The sequence below is a fragment of the Nicotiana sylvestris genome, chromosome 10, assembly GCF_000393655.2.
Source record: "Nicotiana sylvestris chromosome 10, ASM39365v2, whole genome shotgun sequence".
Classification (NCBI taxonomy): domain Eukaryota; kingdom Viridiplantae; phylum Streptophyta; class Magnoliopsida; order Solanales; family Solanaceae; genus Nicotiana; species Nicotiana sylvestris.
This window is the reverse complement of record NC_091066.1, coordinates 51,460,243-51,479,819: the sequence shown is the minus strand read 5'-3', so window position 1 is coordinate 51,479,819 and position 19,577 is coordinate 51,460,243. Positions and strand designations below refer to the sequence as shown.

General features: G+C 38.7%; 1 long non-coding RNA gene across 1 annotated transcript; it reads right to left on the bottom strand.

The window, feature by feature from the left end:
- Positions 1-1,863: 1,863 nt before the first annotated feature.
- On the bottom strand, positions 1,864-3,028 carry LOC138880519 (uncharacterized). The gene is made up of 2 exons (XR_011403242.1): positions 2,815-3,028; positions 1,864-2,015 (listed from the first exon to the last, which is right to left on the bottom strand). It is a non-coding gene; the product is annotated as an uncharacterized lncRNA (long non-coding RNA).
- Positions 3,029-19,577: the final 16,549 nt, after the last annotated feature.

Here is a 19,577-nt window from a genome sequence, read left to right as displayed (position 1 = left end):
GTGTCTCACATCCGATGAGAATCAGACCCGCGTAGTTCGGTAAAACAGGGTACTCTCCCCTTTTATTTTTTTTAATGAAAATTAATCTTTACAACTCACACCAGACTACTACAATATATATATATATATATATATATATATTTAAAAAAGGTTTTTTTGCACTAAACTAGGAGAATTATTCTCTTTTTTTTCATTTTTAATAATTACACTAATTTTTTTTTTAAAACCGGTCGACAATGCAAGTAAGCCTTCCAAATGATGTATCAAGTAGCACATACGTGAACATAATGGTCTCAAAGAGGATACCTGTCTTATACGGACCCGGCCCCTGTGCCGAGTTTCGCTAAGTCAAATGCACGTGATGCAAATAAAGCGAACCTACTAGGGATATCCGGCATGAGGCTTGTTCTTCTAGGTTTAGATCCTATTGGAGAAGGTATCTAGACTGGCTTACTCGAGCGGACAACTCGAGCCGAGGAGGGTCAGTGTACCAGTAGCATTGCTTTCCGGCTTAACTGGTGGTGCTCCCCGCCTAAAACAGGTGTAACTAAAATCCGTCAGCGGGTGACGAACACCTCGTCTATCTCAAAGAATGCGGGTTATGCCAAGCAAATGCCCAATTTTTAATTTCAAAAAGACTCAGAGGGGGTGCGTGAGAAAACAGTTTATATGTACAGTTCAACAATATCAAAATAATAAAAAACGAACAGGTAGCACATTAGGCACAAATAAATCACAATATTTACAAAATTAATAAATCCAAATAAAAAGTCAACATGTACAAGCTCGAATTCTTATGTAAGTCCCCAGCAGAGTCGCCAGAGCTGTCACACCCATTTTTACCCCTCCAAGAGATAAGTGTAAAATGTTATGAATTGTGGGTTAAAGAGTTTTTCCAATTAAAGTGACAAATTTGAAGTATGGATTATTTTATTTACAGAGTCACCACTTGGAATTGATTTCTACTGGTGTTCCAAATCACCTTTTATTTGAATCCCTATTCAAAGGAAGGTTTGACTCTATTATTATTGGTCTGCAAAAACAAAGTCCGGATAAGGAATTCTGTTGACCGGGGAGAAGGTATAAGGCATTCCCTGAGTCCTGTGGTTCTAGCATGGTCGCTTTATTGACTACATTTGGCTTGAATTAAACTTGGATAAATTGTGGTTTATTTGATTTTTATGCTTTTCTTATGTCCGTTTTTATTTATTTTTAAAAAAAAAATTAAAGAAAAGATTTGAATAATAATATACAACTTAACTAATGAGAGAAAATTATTGTTATGAGTACTAATTTAAAAGATGAGAGAAATGAGAGAAAATTATCAATTGACATTGCTTAAAACTGGTAAGATGTGGGCTTGTCTTGACATTGAATGAGGCAGCCCACTATTGGGTTGATGGAGTCAAATGGGCTCATGTCCAAGACAAAATTCAAAAGCCCATATGCTTTTGGACTTTAAATCTGCAGATATGACCTTTTAAAGCTATGTTACAGATTTGGCCATATCTTGCTATTTGCAATCTGTAGCTAACTATTTACAAAAATAAGTTTACAGATTGTCTTTCTAATCTACAACTTAACTACCTTACTATATAAGTATTTTTTAAGAGATAAAAAAAGATTATTGGGACTCTAAAATATAATAATAATAATAATAATAATAATAATAATAATAATAATAATAATAATAATAATAACAACAACAACAACAACAACAACTTAGCTTGTGACAACAAAGGGACAAACATGGCTACAAGGGTTCAAATTTTAATATATATGCTCCTTTCAGACAACCAAATGCCTGTGAAATTATATCTAATGCTTTGCAAAAATAAAAATAATTAAAGATGCTTAACACAATTTAATTAACTAACATATCGTTATAACATTATCAAACATTCAAGAGCATATAAAAATGAATTACAATAGAAGGATAAAGCTACTAATATTTTCCAGCTTCATTATCTTTCATTCCAACTCGATTTTATGAGTTTACATGGTCCGAAAATTACCTGGACAGCAGAAAGAAGAACAAATACAACAGAGTCAGCTCTTTCCAAAAATCAACAGCAAAACAATTAAATGGGCAGCAACAACAGCAAAAGACAGCGACAACCGGCAGATTCAAACCCAAGAAAATAAACTAAAAATACCCCAACAAAACAGTACAATTATGTAACTCCAGAAAAATCTTTCAAGACTCCTCTATTTTCCTTAAACAAGTTTTTCACTTAAGAATCAACTCACAAAAGCTGTTAAGGGATATTATAGCTACTGATTTTTTCTCTTTTTGTGTGTCTAGCCCCCTTAGTAAGATGGAGTGTCCTCCTCCTCCTTCTTTTTTTTTCCAGAAACAACCAGCTATTTCAAGATTAAAAATCAATCTTTCTGACAGATTTTTTCACAAAATCTGCTCTTAAATTCAAAAGCAAGACTTTTTTGGTTCAATCTTGTCCAACAGAGAGTATTTCAAACAAAATCTGCCCTTCACTATTCAAAGACAGACTTTTATTCAAACATTGTCCAAAGGTCTACATTTTCTTACCAAACAATTTGACTTTTGAGTATTGTACTCAAAGAGTCTTGAAGCAGTAAATAAACAACCAAACAAGTACCATATACTCTTAAGTATTTTTCACTACCTCACTTTTATCGATACAAAACTATTTTACTACTTCAGCAAAAACAGAAAATTTAGTATTTCAAACTTTAAAAACAAATGCTAAAATAATTAATAATAGACAAAAATAAAATCTGAAAAAATAAAAATAAAATAGAAAAAACATCCACAAAAAAGAATAGAATTTTTACCATTTTATAATTCAAGTGGCCGAAAAAATGGTGGTATGCCCAAAGAGGGTGTTCGGGGAGGTCGCCGGAATTTGGCCGGATTTTGGTCGCCGAATTTTCAGGGTAAAATTGGCATCAATAGCTAGGTCTTGGGGAGCTCTATCCATTGATGTAGGTATTGTGGGGCGGTAGTGGTTGGAGCTTCAAGAATTTGGGCAAAAAAGTGACGGGAAAGTTTCCTAAATCTAAAATTCAAGGAGTTTGAGGGTTTTTTGAAAGATTTGATTTGGAGATATGGAAAGAGGAAGTTGTGGAGATTACATGGTGTGAATTTGGAGGTGGTCCGCCGGCGGTGGCGGTGGGCGGAGCTGGGGCGGCGTAGAGAGAGTGAAGAGAGAGAGAAAAGAAAAGAAGGAAAAAAGAATTATGGGTGAAAATGAGGACAATTTTCAGATTTTTGAGGCTTTAAATACCTAAGCCAAGAGTGAATGAGATAGGCCACCACATTGGCCTTGCCCGGGTGATACAGAATAATGATATCATAGTCCTTCAACAACTCTAACCACCTTTTCTGGCGCAAATTTAGATCCTTTTGCTTGAACAGGTGCTGCAAGCTCCGATGGTCAGTATAAATCTCACAAGGCACGCCGTATAAGTAATGGCACCAAATCTTCAGGGCGTGAACAATGGCAGCTAACTCAAGGTCATGAACATGGTAGTTCTTCTCATGTATCTTCAATTGTCTGGACACGTAGGCAATCACCCTACCGTCCTGCATCAACACCGCTCCGAGGCCAACCCTCCAGGCATCACAATAGACCGTATAAGACCCCGAACTTGTAGGCAATGTCAAAATTGGGGCTGTGGCCAAAGCTGTCTTGAGCTTCTGAAAGCTCGCCTCACACTCCTCCGTCCATTTGAACGGAGCACCCTTCTGGGTCAACCTGGTCATAGGGGCTGCAATCGATGAAAACCTCTCCATAAAACGACGGTAGTAGCCCGCCAAACTAAGGAAAATGCGGTTCTCGGTAGCTGAGGATGGCCTGGGCCAACTCTGCACGACCTGTATCTTCTTCGGATCCACTTGAATACCCTCACTCGATACCACATGGCCTAAGAATGCCACCGAATCCAACCAAAACTCACATTTCGAGAACTTAGCATATAACTTCTTCTCTCTCAGAGTCTGAAGCATAGTCCTCAGGTGCTGCTCATGATCTTCCCGGCTCCGGGAATACACCATAATATCATCAATAAAGACAATGACGAACGAGTCAAGATACGGCCGGAACACACTGTGCATCAAATGCATAAAGGCTGCTGGGGCATTGGTCAGCCCAAATGACATAACAAGGAACTCGTAATGACCATACCGAATCTTGAAAGTAGTCTTCGGGATATCTGGCTCCCGAATCTTCAACTGATGGTAACCTGAGCGCAAAACAATCTTATAAAACATTCATGTGCCCTGAAGCTGGTCAAACAGATCATCAATACGAGGCAAAGGATAATAGTTCTTGAATGTCACCTTGTTCAACTGGCGATAATCAATACACATACGCATATAACCATCCTTTTTCTTCACAAACAAGACAGGAGCACCCCAAGGTGATACACTGGGCCGAATAAAACCCTTATCAAGCAATTCATGTAACTGATCCTTCAACTCAGGAGGAGCCATAAAATACGGAAGAATAGAAATGGGCAGAGTGCCCAGCAACAGATCGATGCCAAAATTCAATATCTCTATCAGGCGGCATGCCTGGAAGATCAGCTGGAAACACATCAGGAAAATCCCGTACTACTGGGACTGAATCAACTAAAGGGGTATTAACTATGACATCTCTCACATAAGCTAAATACGCATCACACCCCTTCTCAACCATATGCTGAGCTTTAAGAAAAGAAATAACTCTACTAGGAGTGTGATCTAAAGTACCCCTCCACTCAACACGCGGTACACCTGGCATAGCCAGCGTCACAGTTTTGGCGTGATAATCAAGAATAGCATAATGGGGCGACAACCAGTCTATGCCCAAGATAACGTCAAAATCTACCATGCTAAGCAACAATAAATCGGTTGTGGTATCAAAACCACTAAGAGCAACCAAACACGACTGATAAAAGCGGTCCATAATAAGAGAATCTCCCACAGGAGTAGAAACATAAACTGTGGAACTCAAAGAATCCCGAGATACACCCAAATGCGAAGCAAAATAAGAAGACACATAATAATAAGTAGAGCCTGGATCGAATAGAACTGATGCATCTGTGACAAACTAGTATAATACCTGCGATGACAGAATCGGAGGCAACAACCTCGGTACGGGCGGGAATGGCATAGATCGGGCCTGGCTTCCCCTCTAGGGTGACCTCTACCTCCCTGACCTCTACCTCTAGCTGGCTGAGCAGGTAGGGCAGCAGCTGGAGCTGTAACCATAGCCTAAGAACTCTACGGGGCACGCTATGGCTGAGAAGTCTGTGGAGGTGCACCCCTCCCAAGGCTGGGGAAATCCCTCACCATATGGCATGTGTCACCACACTCAAAACAAGATCTGGGAGGATATGGTGGCTGTGACTGGCTCATGCTAGGTCTGTTGGACTAACCTCTGAAAGCACCCCGCGCAGGAGGCACGCTAGAAACCGAAGGTGCATAATAAGGCTCCTGAGGCCTAGGAGGAGCTGGAGCACTATTGGTTACTGGAAGAGCTGAATGAATAGGGTGACTTATATAACCCCTACCATGACAACCTGTAGGTGGGGTACGGGCAATAGAATAATGGCCCAACTCTCGAGACCTCTTGGCCTCCCTCTCCTCTCTCTCTCCCTATCATGCATACCCTCAATCCTCCTAGCAATGCTCACCACCTGCTGATAAGAAATATCTATCTCCAACTCACGAGCCATGCTAGATCTGATGCTGGGAACAAGGCCCTCAATAAACCGGCGAACTTTCTCACGGACAGTAGAAACCAAGGCTGGGGCATGTCTAGCCAAGCTAGTGTAACGGACAACATACTCTGAGACAGTCATAGTACCCTGGCACAAATGCTCAAACTCTGCACGCCATGCGTCCCTGAGGCTCTGAGGAACATACTCCCTCAGGAACAGATCTAAAAACTGAGCCCAAGTCAGTAAAGCAGCCTCATCCGGACTATCTAACTCATAAGTGTACCACCACTCGTAGGCAGCCCCTCGAAGCTGGAAGGTAGTGAAGGAAACCCCGCTCGATCTTGATATACCTATGGTACGGAGAATGTGGTAACACTCATCTAGAAATTCTAGAGCATCATCCGATGCTAGACCACTGAATACAGGAGGCTTGTACTTCTTGAACCTCTCAAGCCTCAGTTGCTCATCCTCGGAAACCGTTGCCCTATCTTCAGGCTGAACTGGCACTGCAGGTGGTCCAGGAATAATCTCAGGGATCTACTCAACATGCACTCACTGCTCAAGAATGTGGGCAGAGGGCGCCTGTGCTCCTCCCCCGGCCTGAGATGTGGCTACAACAAGGGGAAGTAACCATGCCTGAGCCAAGGTGATGTACATGCTCATGAACTATGCCAAAGTCTCCTGAAGGGCTGGAGTAGTAGTAGCAGTAGGCGTATCAGGTGCCTGGACTCCGGCTGGAACTGCGGGTGGTACCTTGGCGGCAGCTTGCGCAGGTGCTCTGGCTACACCACATGCGCGTCCTCAGCCTCTACTCCGGCCCCGCCCTTTGACGGCTACAGTTGGGGGCACGGGTGCCTGATCATCTCGGGTAGCACGTGTCCTCACCATCTGTGAGAGAATAGAAGACAGGAGTTTAGAATTGTGAAGTCAAAATATCGCACGACAAGGAAATCAAATGAAGTGAAAATTTTCCTAACAGTTACATAGCCTCTCGTAGATAAGTACAGATGTCTCTGTACCGATCAACGAGACTGTAATAAACCATCTTGTGATCCATGACTCCTATGAACCTAGAGCTCTAATACCAACTTATCACGACTCCAGTTCGCCCTCTGTGAACTGTCGTGACGGCACCTAGTCTCTACAACTAGGTAAGCCTAACAAATGCGGAACATAAATGAAACTTGCGGAAGAAATAATCCAAACCAAAATAACTGAAAGGAAACAATAGTTATAATGTCGCTTGGCATATACAATGCAACATTCTCAAAACCAAATACACTATCCCAAAACTCGAAAACTCACGGAAACACAAGCCTTTGGAATATCTAACAGTCTAACTCCAGAATATCTAACAAGAAAGAAAATACAGAAGGACAATGTTTAACATCTAGAATAGAAAGGGACTTCTCGGTCTACGGATGCGACATATATGCCTCGAAGTCTCGAGAGCAGTCACCTCTCTCAAGGATGGTAGGCCTGAGTAGCGGTACCTAGATCTACACATGAAAAACATGCGCAGAAGAGGCATGAGTACACCACATTGGTACTTAGTAAGTGCCAAGCCTAACCTCGGTTGGGTAGTGACGAGGAAGGTCAGGGCCCTACTAAGGTTAAAAAAAATAATAAGGTCAACAATATAGAATAGAACAATATAAATAAGTACAGCAGTGAAATAACACAGGATGTACAGGACAACAACGACCATACAGAAATAAGGTAAACACAGAAAGGAAATACAACTCAGCACCAATGATAACGATTGGGGATTTCCCAGGATACTGTCCTGCAGTCCCATATGTATATATCCGATGGATCTCCCAGGATCCCGTCCCGTAGTCCACTCATAGTGCGCAGGGATCTACCGGAATCCCGTTCCATAGTCCCAAATATAAATACCCAGTACTGGGGGAATCTACCGGGTGCATTTCCATAGTTCCATATAACTGTGCAGGGGGATCTACCTGAATCCCACATCCGTAGTCCCAAAATAAACAGGCAAGGGGGAGCTACCGGAATCCCACATCCGTAGTCCCAAAATAAATACTCAACAGCAACAGGAAAATATACAGAAATGGCAATATTTCATATTAAGGCAACAAGTGATTCTAGCCTAGCATGCTGCACAGAATTCAAGTAAGGCAGGTTGAACAAATAAAGCAACGAAGAAGGGTCAAAACTGCCCCTAGACTATTGGATTTGGTACAATAATGCCCTTCGTCCACCTATTTTGAAAAAATTGCCCTCACCGTTATCTTTTCGGCTCAAGAATGCACGACCATGTTAGATAAAAAAAATTAATTAATTTCCACGTGTAATAATAGAAAAAAGGAACTGCCCCTAGACTATTAGAGTTGGTACAATAATACCCCCATCTCAAAAAATCTCTCCCCCCCACCCCCTCTACCCTCACCCCTCTAGCGTGTGTGCATTCATATTCTTCTTGTTCTTCTCATCCTTTTTTGACCTTGCACTCTATTTGAATAATCACTACAAACATCATTAAAGTTTTATTTTCAGACAATCAAAATTTTTTGTCACCAATATTTTACGTCATACAACTTTCAAAGACCCTATTAGGCAAAAAAAACTTAATTAATTTCCATGTGTCATCGTCATATTGGCCTAACTTAAGACTCACCTAAATTAAAATAAACTCACCCACATTCTAAGACCCTTTTCCTCCATTTATTTCTCCTCTTTCTTTTAAAAATTGTTCCACCAACTAGAACTCTCATACACCCATTTGTTTTCCCTAAGCAAACAAAACTCTCTCGTATAGTTAATCACCTTCCTCTTCCTATTTCTTTGTATATTAAATGTACACATAAATACTCCTATTTTTATTTTCCATCACAGAAATACCATTCATCATCAATTTTTCTTACTACACTTTACTGCTTCATACAATAAGCTCAATCAAGTGTTTATTACAGTCACATTCACCAATGAAGAAGGTGGTGTTGATATAATCTGAAGAGCATCCTCGTACAATAGCTTAATTTATGGACATGGTCGGATGTTCAGACTATGGTGAGCCAATAAATAAGAAAAATGTCGAGGTTCGAGCAGAGACCAAATAAATCATTAGTATACTCAAAATTGGATTCGGAGTTGTCAGGAAATATACAACAAAAATATTGCAAATGCTCAATGATCATTACTATTGACACTCTGTTAGTGTTCATATATTCAGGTGAAAGTTGTTTGACGTAAAGTATTGGCCATATGATTTCAATTAACTCTTAAAAGCTACATAGTAACACAACAAATATAATGTTGGCAGAAAAATAACTTATTAAACCATAAAATCTTACAATGAAGCATAATTTCAAAGAGTACCTGATTTCACTCAGAAAATTGATTTAATAAAAAATGTTGATTTAAAAATTAAATTAAGGCCGAAAAATCTGAGATGGAGAGGGAGATTCGTGGGTGTTGAAGGGTGAAAATCTAAGACGGAGTAGGCTAATACGTGAATATGGGGTGAGGTTTTAATTTAAGCCAATAGAAAATTAACACATAATAAATAATAAAAAAATTTCTTAATCAAAATAGGGCTGTTAGTTTTTAGGGTATGAGTATGCCGAAAAGTTGACGTTAGGGGCATGAATGGGCCAAATTTTTAACGGTGAGGGCAATTTTTACAAAATAGGTGGACGGATGGTATTTTTAAACTTAAACGAATCGGTTAGGGGCATTTTAGCCCTGCACAGATAAAGCAATTAAGTCACTTAGACATGCTTTCCTAAGCTAACAACAGGCTTAATAGTGAAAGTAATAGAAACAGAAAAGGAAACATGCTAGTAATTACTTAAAGAAAATCGGATTTCCAACAATTAGCACAAGTATGCACCTGTCATCTCACGTACAAGGCATTTCAATTACCAAATATATCAATCTTAAGGGGAAGGTCCCCCACACAATGGTTAGACAAGCCACTTACCTCGAACGGGCTCAAAAATCAATCTGAAACCACGCTCTTGCCACGAGTACTCAACTCCAAATGGCCCAAATCTATTCAATTTAATTGCATAATGTAAATAACACTTCAAGTAACTGATTCTACAATTAAAGTCTAAGCTAATACGCGAAATTATGTAAAATAACCAAAACGACCCTGGGGCTCATGTCTCAGAATCAGGTGAAATTTACATTTTCAAAAACCTCATACTCTCACGAGTCTATACATAACAAGAATACTGAAATCGGAGTCAAAATGACCCCTCAAATCCTCATTTAAAAGTCTCTTAAACTCGAGCCCTAATTACCCATTTTACCCAAATTTTTCACCCCTAATTAGGTCTTTAACCACATAAAAATGAGTTATGAATTCAAGGATGTTACCTCCAAGTGATTCCCCTTTGTTTTCCTCAAAAATGTCTCTCAAAAGCTTCAAACCCGGATGAAAATGGTGAAAGAATAGCTCAAATTCGCAAAGACAACTATTTATATGTTCTGGCCCAGGAATTTTCGCGTCTGCGGCCCAATTTCCGCTTCTGTGGTACCGCATTTGCGATCCTTGAACCACATATGCGGTTTTTTACATAAGTCCCAATTTTCGCTTCTGTGATCCCTTTTTCCGCATCTGCGACATTGCAGATGCGACCCTTAAGCCGCTTCTGCAGTTCCAGCCTTCCCAGGCGCCTTTCCGCTTCTGCGCTCCTTTTCCCTGCATCTGCGGCATCGCACCTGTGGTTCCCAAATCTGCAGGTGTGGAAACACCAGAAGCAGAAAATCTGAAGCTTCCTCAAAAATTTCAAACTCTCCGTTAACCATCCGAAATCACCCCGAGGCCCCCAGGACCTCAATCAAAAGCACAAACATCACCTAATACCTTATTCAAACTTGTACCAATATTCAAAACACTTCAAACAACATCAAATCAACCAAAACACATTGGATTCAAGCCTAAGTTTCTAAAATCTTCTGAATTCCGCTTTTGATCAAAAACCCAACCAAACCACGTCCAAATGACCTGAAATTTTGCACACACATCCCAAACGACACAACGAAACTATTGCAACTCTCGAAATTCCATTCCGACCCTCAGATCAAAATCTCACTATCGAACTGGAAACTTCAAAAAATTCAACCTTCGGCATTTCAAGCCTAAATTAGCTACGGACCTCCAAAACACAATCTGAACACGCTCCTAACCCCGAAATCACCCAACGGAGCTAACAAAACCATTGGATTTCCATTCTAAGGCCGTCTACATACTGTTCCAACTACGGTCAACTTTCCAACACTTAAGCTCTCATTTAGGGACTAAGTGTCCCAAAACTCTCCGAAACTCAAAACCGTACATCCCGACGAATCAAAATAGCAGAAATAGACTCGGGGAAAGTAGTTAATAGGGGATTGGAGTGTTAATCCTTAAGACGACCGGCCGGGTCGTCAAAATTTCATGTGACCCGATCATAACAACTTTGAATAATAATAATAACATATTGTATATCGCGGGTGCATTTCATGTGAAGCGGTTTGCAATGTGTACCAAAACAACAAGTATACGACAATCGTGACTTGTTCCAGAAAAATAATTCTATAAACATTAAAAGCGTTTATAAAGTTAAAAATGCACAATAGGTTTAAAACACGTAATAAATCAGATAATTAGGCCAATTAATAATAGTTGAGCGACCGTGCTAAAACCACGGAACTCGGGAGTGCCTAACACCTGCTCTCGGGTTAACAAAATTCCTTACCCGATCTTCTGTATTCGCAGACCATAAATAAGAGTCAATTTCCTCGATTTGGGATTTAAAATAAATCGGTGACTTGGGACACCATAAATATCCCACGTGATGACTCTGAAAATCAATAAAATAATTTCATTTCGAATAATGTCACTTTAATTGGAAAAACTCTCTTATATACCCCTTCGGGTGTCAAAATGAGGTGTGACACTAAGTACAACATTTCTTCCTTCTCAGAATCGAGACATAATGAGCAATTAATGAAATTAATGAAATGTTATAATTGATAATCGTAACTATTTCGTGAAGATTCTATAACATTTATAATTATTCATGCTCATTAATTGAAGGTTAACGAATTTGTACCTTTTGTTGTCTTGATTCATTCCGCCGATATTGATAACTATGGATTCTAGTTCATTTTACACTCCGTTTTACTTGAGTTTTGGTTAAAAATGTATACAAATAGTCTCAAAGGCTTACATGTTGTGCTTGTTTGCAGGGTTTGGTCAAAAAGGTGACAAGTAGTCAAAACCATCTCAAAAAGGAGTGAAACATGCACAAATACCAAGAACAAGTCAAAGTACAGTTGCAACAGATCCACCGCGGCCGCAATCCATTTAGTGCGATCTGCGGTGAGGAGATTCAGAGAGGTGCAAATTTGGAGCATAAAGCAGTGCGGTTCACGGAGGTTTTCTCGCGGCCACAAAAGCCTCTTCACGGCCGCAATCCATTTTATGCAGTCCGCGAAGAGGGGGTTTCAGAGAGTTGGAAGTTTGGACAAGTGAAGCCAGTGCGGTCCGCGGAGCATTTTATGTGGACCGCAATGAAGCCACCGCGGTCGCGGTGCATTTTGTGCGGCCCATGGTGGCCAGATTTAGAGAGTAAATATTCAAGCTAAAAAGCCTCACTGCGGTCTGCGGTACCTCCGCAGGGGTATTTTTGTCCAAAAATTTTGGCCTAGTATAAATACTTTCTTTTCATATTTTTAGTGTATCTTTTGTAATCTGTGAGAGAGCAGAGCACGTGAACAACTGTTTTATTCCATTTTGAGTAATTTGTAGCTAGATTAACACTGAATCTTCAATATCTTAGTTTGTAATCATAATTTATGGGTTATTATTCATCTATTTCTCTGTTTTCTTCCATTATTATGAGTAGCTAGACCCATTAGCTAGGGTTGTAGCTCAACCCTAGTGCGTGTATTTGATAGGTCTTTTGTTCTAAAGCTTAGATGTTTATGGGTAGTTGATATTTGGACTGATTTGTGTTTTCCATGTTAAATTGGTGGTTGCAAACACTAATTTGTGCCTATTTGACTTGGGTTCTTCTTGAGAAAGAGAGCTTGAGTCTAGGAAAATCAGTCCAACAAGGAATTGGGCTGTAATTGTAAACATGCAATTTTTGACCCTCCCCAAGATTTTACACATTTTAGCGTAAATATTTAGTTTAAGCTTAGTATCGCTCTCTTTACTTTATTTTATCACAAAAATAAAAATTACAATAAATATTTTCTCTTATTTAGCTAATTAATATTTTTATCTAGTTACTTTTAATTTGTCTACCTTACATAAAATTCAAAAAAAAAGTTCAAGGAATATTATCTTAATTTTACAATGATTTTTCCATTTTTTATCTTTTAGTATGATATTTAAAAAAGTACCAAAAATAGGCTCGTTTTAACAGATAGTTTTATTTTAATAGTTATTTTATTTAAGTAGGATTAATTAGTAAATGATGTAGTAATTTTGGTCTTGTTTTAGAAGAAAAAGTGTGAAATTTGAAGCTAATTTTGTTTGGTCTTAATTGAAAAACCCAATTTCGGATAGCCCAAAACATTGAGCCCATACTCATTGCCCATTTAACCTAACATAATTCCTACCTCTATAAAATAATCCCTAACTCCTATTTTTAAGGGGGATCCTGAAGCAAAATCGGCCGCAGATTCCAGAAAGGGATCATCGTCTCCATCCCTCTTACTGTTGAAAAAAGAGAACCTGACCCCAAAAATTTTTCCAAAAAAATCGAACGCCTTCCCCTTCCCCTTGCTTCTGATTATTTTTATTTTTCTTTTTTAAGAAAAGAGCTCTTAGAAATAGAGATAGAGGAGACAGAGATAGAAAGAGAGGCTAAGAGATATAGTGAGGGATCCTTCTTCTTCTTCCTGATGTCCACTGAAACTTCACCAAAAATTACCTATATTTAATTGTGCTTGAACGATAAACTATAGTCCTTCTCACCGTAAGAACCAACTGAAAACAGCCTCAAAAGTCATCCAAAAATCGCTCAAATTGCTGCTAATTCCACCACAAAAAATAGTAGCTCCACGAGTCGAGTTCGAGGCCGCGTTTGAGCTTCATTCGTTGGCGTGTGTTTGAGGATGCCGTCGAGTTTTCTGGTTCGTTGGCTCGATCTTCATAAATAAAAGAAGCTGAAGTTTATTTCCAACTTTCCTCTGTTATTATTTCTTTGATTTGATAATTAATATGTTTAATTAGGTGGTATAATTTGCTCAATGTTCCTGTGAGCTAGTGCAATTATTTGGTAAATTGATTTGCCTTGTTTGGATGCTTTCTACGGAGAGGACGAGAGACAGTAGTAAAATAAATGTTTAGATTCTATACAAAGATTATATATATTGTTTGGTGTTCACTGTTGTCTCACGAGAGAATAATGATTTGTGGAACCAAATAATTTTTTTAAAAAGGGGTAGTAGTAGTAGTAGTATAACTTTGCAAGTGGAAAAATGGAACTTCGTCAATGATGACTATAATTTCCCAATTCAATTTTCAGCTTTTACTAGACATTGTAATTAGGACTTTGTATCACACTTGCAAAAAATTCCATTACTGTGATATCTTCCACGATATTCTCAAATTTAGAAGGAATAAATCACAATTTCGTAGTTTGGTTGAGGCGCAGTTTTAATTTATCATCGTGATTGTGTACACGTTCGCGTGACATAATTATGGTTTTCAAAATAAATCGAGGTAGGCATTCGCACAATTTCGATCAAATTTTCTTAATAATTAATAAAGCCTGATTAATTATGTACACGTACCCGTGACATGATTCTTGACGCGCAAAACAAGATGAGTACACGTACGTGTGACTCGTTTTAAGATAATTTCTTGACTAAAAGAGGTAAATGCACATAGGTTTAATAATAATTAATTAAAACAAATTAAGCCAAGTATAATCAAAGCGACCGTGTTAAAACCACGAAACTCGGGAATGCCTAACACCTTCTCTCGGGTTAACAAAATTTCTTACCCGAATTTCTGTGTTCGCAGACCATAAATAAGAGTCAAAACCTTCCTCGATTCAGAATTTTAAACCGGCAACTTAGGACACCATAAATTTTCCCAAGTGGCAACTCTGAATTTGAATAAATAATCACATTTCCATTTCGATTATTGTCACTTAAATTGGAAAAACTCCCTTATATCCCCTTTTCGAGTAGAAAAAGGAGGTGTGACAGCTCTGGCGACTCTGCTGGGGATAAGAACCCAGAACTTCTGGTTCAGGGTTCAAGAATTCGAGCTTGTTAATGTTATTTTTACTTGGCTTTATTTATTGTTGATATTGCTATATTTTATGGGCCTAATGTGCTAATTGTCGTTTATTTACCACTTTGATATTATTTGAATTGTATTAAACTATCTTCTTACGCCTCCCTTCTGAGTCTTCTAAAAAATGGTGCACACGTTCGTGTGACCCACTTTTCTGTTAAAGGTCGTACCAAATAGAACGAGGATGGATCATCCAGTAGGCCAGGTAAACTTCCGTACTCCCGGTACGTCACTACCACGTCGGCTCAAGTTGTTCGCTTGGGTAAGCCAAGTCTAGAACACAACCTCAGGTTTAAACCTAGAATAACAAAACCTCATGTTGAATCCCTAGTAGTAGCATTTGTATACATCACGTGCATTTGACTGTGGGGACTCAACACAGGGGTTGGGTCCGTCTAGGACAGGTGTACCTGAAATAAAAAACCATCCTGATGCATATTACGTGCTATTTGTACATTTATTTGCTTCATTTTATATGTTGACCAGCTAAGGAAAGGAAAACAATAGAAAAACCAAGAGTGAGGTAGGATAGATAATTCACTAGGTTCTGAAAACCCCTGTATTTGAGAAGGCCTCGAAACTTTGCCAAAATTTTTGAAAAAAAAGGAAAAGGAAATGTATTTCAAAAAAATGATGAAAGTGAGTCAATATCATGTTTTTCCAATTATGTCAAAACTGAGCGAATTACGCGGGTCTAATTCTCACCGAATGTGAGATACGTAAGCAAACGTTATCGGTTCCGGCCCACAATTTTCAAAAAATCCAAAAATATTTTCCTTTAGTTCCTTCTTTAGAAAGTCTTTCTTTTAGACTCTAATTTTAAAAAAAATATAAAAATCTTTTCTTTTAATCTTTCTCAAAATCCAAAAATATTTTCATTCTTCTTTCGAAAATTGAAAAGAAAATTTAAGATTCAAAAATATTTTCTTTTTTCTTTAGAAGTATTTCTTTCAGAAATTCAAAATAAAAGTCTAAAAATCCAAAAATATTTCCTTTCTTCTGTAGAACTTTTTCTTTCGAAATTCCAAAAAAAGAGTCCAAATTAAAAATATATATTTTGTTTCTTATTTAGAAATATTTCTTTTCAAAATTTTTTTTTAAAAAAACAAACAAATCGAAATCTAAAAATATTTTGTTTCTTCTTTTTAAATTTTTCTTTCGAAAAAGTCCAAAATCCAAAAAAAGAAGAGTTAGTTTATTTACTTTATTTCCGGTCTTCCCGAACTACGCAAAATCTGATTCATGTTCCCACATGATACGTAGGCAACCCACATCAGGTTCGATCAACCAAAAAAAATGAAAAATGAAAAAAATGGTGATAATACTAAGGACCGACTGAGTCCATTCTAACATGTTTTTGTTTTGAATTGTGAAGAAAGTTTGAGATGGTCGGTTTGTGGTAAGCTGACAACACAAGATCCAAGGAAAAATGACAACGGACATCGAAGTTATTACGAGTGCTCAAGAGGCTCAGGGTCAGACGGTTCAACAAGAGTCTACTGTGATTGAGGAAAATAGAATACAGAAACAGCAAATGACCAAAATATGTCAAGCATGGGCCAATGGCCATGAACAGCCTTGTCATGAGTCACAATTTGCTACCCAACAACAGCAGTACCACTCTCCTGAGTACCACTGGTACTTGTTTGATCTTCTTGCAAATATTGAGAAGCTTGCCCGAAAGATGGCACATGAAGAAATGACCCAAAGAGTGAAAAGCTTAGAACAACAGTTGAAAGACATGCAAAGGTTGGCTGGTCAGAAGAGCATTGCTTTCAAGGATCTATGTATGTTCCCCGATGTCCACTTGTTGCTTGGTTCCAAGACTCCCAAATTTGAAAAGTATGATGAATATCGAGATCCCATAGCCCACCTAAAAAGGTATTGCAATCAACTAAGAGGTGCGGGAAGAAATAAAGAATTGATAATAGCTTATTTTGGGTAAAGCCTTACGGGAGCAGCCTCCAAATGGTTTATGGATCAAAATACATCTTGTTAGTACGTTTGGGATGACATGGCACAGGCCTTTGCCAAACATTTCATATACAACATTGACATTGCCCCAGACCGCAATTCCTTTTCAAACCTGAAGAAGAAACCAAGCAAAGGTTTCAGGGAATATGCCATTAAATGGAGAGAACAAGCAGCTAGAGTTAAGCCGCCCATGGATGACCACGAGCTAATCACTGTCTTCCTTCAGGCGCAAGAGCCAGATTACTTTCAAAACATGTTGTCCGCAGTTGGCAAATCCTTTTCGGAAGCAATCAAAATGGGAGAAATGATAGAGAATGGCCTTAAGACAGGCAGAATTATAAGTCAAGCAACTTTCAAAACTGCAACTTAGGCTGTCCAAATTGAATCTGGTGACACGAATGAGAAGGTTGAAGAAATCATGATGACATCAGGGTCAAGAAGAGGTCCTAGGAGAACATCTCGAAGGTATGAGCAGCCCCCTCAGGTTTTCCATGACTCCTCTGAGCACTATTATCCACCCCAGAACCATCAATACTCTGTTGCGGCACCTCAATATGTTGCCCAACCACCAAATCACCCGAGAAGGCGAACACCAGCACCGCAAAATCTCCACCAGCCTCCACGAATTTTTCAAGTGCCCTATAACCCACATCCAAGCTAGGGGTATAGAAGGGAACAAAGGTTGAAAGATAATTTTATACCAATAGGATAGTCGTATGCAAGCTTGTTTGAGGAATTAAAGCATCACGACATAATTGCACATATTCCTCCAAATTATACGGACTCACGTGCAAGAAGCTTTGACCCTTTTAGAAGGTGTGAATACATTATAGTGCCCAGGGGCACAATATTGAAAGCTGTCGGGATTTGAAAAGAGAAATAGAAAGGATGATCCAGGAAAAACTGATCGTGATCCAAGACAGTGACACCCATAATATCCTGAATAATCCTTTACCTGCACATGATGATGCACACTTTTTGGGGATGATGCGTGGTGACAAGGAGTATGAGAATCCTCTCGGGAACTCGTTGACTGAAGTTAATGATTTTGAAATTGGAGAAGGCTTTGTTGATTCTAATGAGCAAATTTGTGGCTAAATGTCAAGCCTAGCAATTGAAAAGTCATTCCCTCCTCACTAGGAAGGAATCTTGGTAGCTTCTTTTGATTTTTTTTCTACTATCTGGGTTATTTCAGGGTTGTCATCCAGATTTTATTTGTTTTATTGAGTCAAACCCTTCTATCTCTCTATTCTGTTTGTGTGAGTCTTGTCTGTCTGTTTTGTTGCTATTTTCAATATCCGAGTTACTTTAGGGTTGTAACTAGGATTTTAGGTTATTTGTCTTGTTGTTTACTCAATAAAATAGAGTCTTTCCTTTTGTGTCATTCCATGCTCAGTTCTTTTCCTTCTAGTTTTAATGATATGACATGCATGCTGAATTTTTGGCCAGATCTTAGAAAATTGATTTAAACTTGAATTGGACAACTGAGAAAAAGACACTTTCGAGGATGAAAAAGAGTTGAAATACCTTGGAATTATCCCCGAGTAAAATTCAAGTGGAACTAGAATAGTCATACTCGTGGAGGTTAAGAATCTTTACCTTCAAAATCATTGTGAAGATCGGGTTGAAGAAGAATCAATTGAAGTTTGTTGGAAAGTTTGACACTAAGGGATGGAAAGTGTTTTGTGACCACAACACAACAAGAAGACAGACATGTTCGTCAATGCTGCGATCACGAAAAGATACTATGTTTGGCGTTCTCGAGGCTGGGAGCCCCTCTTTCTACTACCCAAACACTTTATACCCTTTGTCACCCCTTTGAGCCTGTGTTATTTTCTTTGACCACCCTTTTTTGGAATGAAGCTTAGAGTCAAAAGTAAAAAAAAATAACAATAAAAGTCCATTCCCCAAGAGTACAAACTAGGGCAGCTTTTAAAAAGTTCTAAGTGAAAGAAGAAGAAGAAAAAGAAGAAGAACAAAATTGTCAAAGGTCTGCCCTCAAAAAACTGAAGCTGGGGCAACTTGTTTTGAAAACAAAAAAAAAGATAGAAAAAAACGAGAAAAGAAAAAAAACAGAAATAAAGAAGAAAAATAGTTTAGGTCAGATGTTTGAACTACGTTAGACCTGATTCTTTTTTTTTAAAAAAAAAAAGATGCGTAGGCAGCCTCACGATTCGGTCCAACCAAATAAGAATTCAAAAAAAAGAAAAATCCCAAAAAATCCCCAATAGCTGAAACTGGGCCAGAAATTTTATTTCACTTTTGAAAGAGTTGATTCCAAGAGTTGTAAGTCCACAACCCCCTTTACTTTGAGTCTATTTTGAGCCTGCATGACGCCCTTTCTTTCCAACCCTATCCAATAACATTCCAAATGAAGACCTCCCGATATTCCTTCAAGAATGCCAAGAGAAGCATGTAAGGAGCAACGGTTGTCACACGACATAGAACATTGTAAGGCAACGGAAAGCAAAGATGAATAAATGAGAGAAACTTGTTGGTAAAAACTCCTCGGGGCACCGCTAGTCGAAATTGAGTCATGAAGACGATGTAAAGGGTCGGCACGAACAAGCCCGACTTCAAAGGTCATAAGAATGGTAAAAGGGAAGATTGGATTAGTTTGATAGATCAGGCCGTTGAGTCCAAA